The sequence below is a fragment of the Zeus faber genome (genome assembly GCF_960531495.2).
Source record: "Zeus faber genome assembly, chromosome: 1".
Lineage (NCBI taxonomy): Eukaryota > Metazoa > Chordata > Actinopteri > Zeiformes > Zeidae > Zeus > Zeus faber.
Window position 1 is genome coordinate 5751481 of NC_137193.1, and position 5123 is coordinate 5756603.

Genomic DNA, 5123 nt, shown 5'->3' on the forward strand with positions numbered 1-5123 from the left:
ACTTGTTGTTTCAGCACATCCCACAGATGCTCCATCGGATCGGACCCTAACCCCAGTCATCCACATGATGTAGAAGAAAATGTGATTCATCAGTCCAGGCCACCTTCCATTCCATTGTTCCATAGTCCAGTTCTGGCGCTCACATGCCCATTGTAGGCGCTTTCGGCGGTGGACAGGGGTCAGCATGGACACTACCGGTCTGCGGCTACGCAGCCCCATACTCAGCAAGCTGCGATGCACTGTGTGTTCCGTCCTCCCTGGCAAACACGATGGACCTGCTCGGCACCGGCAACATCATATCCAGGAGAAACCAAAACATCTCCAAACTTTACCTCCTCTACGAGCTGATGATGGTGACATCAGGAGTGCTGGTTCCTGCCACAGTGTGTCTCATGATGTCAGGCAAGATCCGTCTATCTGTCTGTCTGTCTGTCTGTCTGTCTGCCTGCCTGCCTGTGCAGTTCATAAATGGTTGTGGTGCTGGTGAGGGGGGAATCGAATCACTCTTATTATCTGTCCGTCGATCAGGTATATTGATCTTTCTGTTCTCGATGGACCCCAACGGAGCGCTGATCCTGGCCGTCATCCCTCCTGCGATCTACATGGGCCTCGCCTTCAAGCTCCGCACCGACACCCAGATCACGATTGCAGCTGTGATGAGCATCATATACGCCATCCTCATGCTGGTCACGGTGATCGCCATTATAGGTAACAGAGTAACTGTAATTGTAAAAGTAATTGTTTTCATGGAAGAGTAAAACAAATTAATATATACATAATTCTATATATTGATAAATCATATATTTCAATAAAAAATATATACAGTTTATTGTTTCGTGTGTAGACATTAAGTGTTTGTGTTGAGGATAATAATGACACTAAACAGATGATTAAACAAATGAAGCACAACTGGCATCACAGAGCACATTCTCAGCATTAAGAATATTCCATTCACAACAGACGCATTTGAAGCGAGGTCTAGTAGTGCGTTATTATTAAAATAGTTTTCAAAGGTCATGTACCCCCTGCGGCCCTGCAGAGGAAGTCAAATTACTCATTGGAAGTATGCAAGAATCACATATTATGTGGTAGCTGGGGTGGGGGGGGGGCGAAAGACCTTCCCCAAAATGACCAAGAGTCCGAGCCAAGCCATCATTCATTACGTCTCCTGTTTTGATCGCACACCAATGGCCTTGAATAGTATATTCTGCACTCGCTAAGAAAAGGTACAAAGACCCACTGCTTGCCATGGTAGATGTTGTTTTTCTTGCCGTGGTCAGGCACCATAGTGCAGGATGGCACCATCCGGACGCCAAGCAGCATCTTTTTCATCACCATTTCGTTGATGTACTTCATCACCGCCGGACTCCACCCGCAGGAGTTCCACCTTGTGGGCTACGGCCTGGTGTACATCCTCTCCATCCCCTGCGCCTACCTGCTGCTGTCTATCTACTCCTTCGTCAACATGAACAGCATGTCCTGGGGCACCAGGGAGGGAGCGACTGCCACCAAGACTGCAGCCAGGGCGGCACAGTCAAAGCTGGAGAAAGGTACATTAATGTTCCTTAAAAAGGTTCATCTGGTCTTTTACGATATAATGATACCATGTAGGGTCGGGTGTGTATATAGACTCGGGAGTTATTCATACCTTGACGACCAGATTATCAACCCAATTCTGTCAACACGGTACTTAAAGAGCAACTTACAGGTTGTCTTTGTCATGAGGTGTACTAGCAACAGAACCCAAAATCAGCAGGGGGGGCACAGGTTCAGGTGAGTCCAGGAAGAACAGGTAGACCAGCTGGCGGAGGAAGCTGGTCGCTGTCAAACAGAGGCAGGACAGACTGGAAGAGCCGGGATGATCAGGAAACAGAGAGGGCCAGAGGCGTGGTCGGTAGTCGAAGGCGATCTGGCACCGGGGGAAGTGAAGAGCCGAGCTTTTATGCAGGGTCACTACTTGCTGGTGTAGTTTCTGGATGATTTTGATGTGTTGATGAAGAAGGAGTCTCCGTTGACGCAGACTTGATTAAAATAATAGTTTTATTACACAAATCAGCATCAAACCGGACTTGCCATGGATCGTCCAGGAGAGAACAAAGCCGAAAGTATTCTCTCTCAAATGAAGTAAAAGTCTTGTCCTTTATACTAGTATGGAGATCATGCAGCCCATCTGGTCACAATACATAGGCCACAGTTCAGCACTTGTCCAACGTAAATCGACACATTTCCTCCTCTGGCCAAGCTGGAGGCCTCCCTACATCCGTTCTCATACCGGCCTCTGAATAGACACGTTGTTATTGTCGCTCTCCGTATGACATGGAAGCAATAAATTAAAAGTAACATACGTTAGTAATTATACCATACAATCACTATACAATGGGCTCTGATTCTTGAGAACCCAGGGCCCTCATTCAGACACCTCACTGGCAGCCGCTGTATTCAGAGTGGAGTGTGTTGGAGAACTCCCACTGTGTGGCCGGTGTGGTCAACCTGTTTTGCCACAGGAAACAAACTGAGAGCATCAAAGGAATTTATTCTGCATGATAAAGAGAAAGATACAGGGATGCTATCCATTCTACCCTAGCTTCTGCCGAGGAGGGTTTTACACTGAGCTAGCTTGTGTGCCATTGGTCAGGTGTCATTCACAAGACTATGCCCCCCAATTACATCACCTGGTGTTCCTCTCATACAATGATTTAACAGTCAAACTCTGGTCACAGATACAGCCTTACTATGCAATGAAACAACCACAATGCTTTGTCAAGCCCCGTTGGGGTTATCCTTATCGCCACTCAAGGTTGAGTGAAGAAGGAATGTGGTCTGGTCTTGACGATTACAGTATTCATTTGAAGAACAGCGTCTCTTCAATGTGAGCTCTGAGTGAGTCTTTAAAACCCAAGACAGTGTGTTTCAAAAAGCCGCGTAAGATACAAAAAGGCCATCGTTTAATATAAGACATCCGAAACATAATTCAAAGCATTTAACAGCCGCATTTTCTCTCACAAGCGAGCCTTATGTCTGACCATCAGGTCGCAGAATCAGGTTCATCTGGTAGATTCGGGTTCATCAGGATGTGGAGCCAGGACCCGTGCGGAGGACTGAGACAGAGGGAAAAGGGGAACAGACCAAAAACCACCCAACACTCACATTCACACCAAAACTGAAAGTTAAAGATAACCACTCTGACACAGAACACATGGGTGACGGGGGAGTAGGCTGGGCAGGTTTGATTTTATTTTATTTTTTGACTGAGAATTACATCTGGACTCATCATTTTTCCTCTGCATACGGGACACTTGCATTGCAGTGCTCAGTAACAGGAAGATCATTTGCGAACAGTATTGAGATGCCTGGTTGTTTACTCACGCTGTGGTCAGCTAGAGACGTTTTAGCTCCAGTCTATATGTTTAATGGAAAACAATGTTTCATTTTCAATGTTGATGGTAGATTCAATTATTTTAGTCTATATTAGATTTAGATAATTTTTTTAATTTTATACCACATTAGAATAGATAGATTATTTTACGTTATACCAGATTAGATTAAATCGATTATTTTACGTTATACATGATTAGAGTAGGTGGATTATTTAATATTATGCCAGACTTGATGAAATGGATTAGATTACCTCAAATTTGATAAAATTTGATATTATTATTTTACATTGTGCCAGATTTGATTAGCTAGATTAGATAGATTAGATAAATTAGATAGATTAGTTGGATTATTTTAACGTTATACAAGACTAGGTCCGATGGGTTATTGTATGTTATTCCAGATTAGATTAGATGGATTAGATTACGTACATCAAATTAGATACGATTACATAGATTACTTTACATTTTACCAGATAAAATTGATTATTTTACGTTGCGCCAGATTACATTAGATAGATTGGATTAGATGGATCATTTTACATTATGCCAGATTAGATTAAATGGATTTGATGACATCAAATTCTAATCGATTAGATAGATAATCTTACATTATACAAGATAAGATTATATGGATTATTATATATTTTGGCAGATTAGATTAGATGGATTAGATTACATAAAATTAGATACGATTACATCGATTGTTATTTTTATTTTTTTTATCAGATTAGATGGATTATTTTCTACATCCTGCCAGATTAGATTAGACAGATCATTTTACATTAAACTAGATTCGATAGATTGGATTACATCAAATCCGACAGATTAGACTATTAGAATGTATCAGATTATATTTGATGAGATCAGATGGGGCCAGACTAGAGTAGCCCAGCCTCAACCAGGGGCGGATCAGGTCAGATTTAATTAGTCAGGTCAAACCGGACTCAACGCGACTCCTAACGCCATGATCCCCCGCAGCCAAGATGGCCGTGGTGCGGTTCTTCGAGCAGAGCCGCTGCTGCATGTGTCCGTGCCGCGGAGACGGCGTCGCCTACAGGGTGCTGAGCGAGGAGAACCCGGTGGTGCGGCGTGACCCGGAGAGGTGAGTTGCGGGGGGTGAAGCCATGAAGACGTTACGCTACGGATGGAGGGGTTCATACGGAGAGCATTCTAAAGAACGATCCCGCCGGCTGTGTCTTGTCTCTCAGGCTGGAGGAACTGCTTTTTCCGTACGTCCACCAAAGTAAGACTCGGGGCTTTCGGTCAGATCTTTTTTTTTTTTTTTTTTGGCTTTTGCATAGTATTTTTATGATGTGGTTGGTGTTTTCACCTTCCCTGTGTCCTCTCTCTCTCTCTCTCTCTCTCTCTCTCTCTCTCTCTCTCTCTCTCTCTCTCTCTGCAGACTGGATCTCACAGCTCCAGGACCTTGCCAGCGAAGTCTCCCTGCACGAACACAACCTGGACACGGTGTGAAGCGGTGTTTTTTTTTAAGCCACGCTCCTTCAGAGTAGAGTAGCAGAGTGTTGAGAGCTTCAGAGCTTTGATATGTTGAGCGATGCCCTTTAAGGCTTCCAGGGATGGGTGATAATGACACAGTGTCATCATAACTTCCATTTCAAACCATGGCTTTACATATAATAATAATAATAATAATAATAATAATAATAATAATAATAATAATAATAATAATTATTATTATTATTATTATTATTATTATTATTATTATTATTACGCTGCCAGATTCTG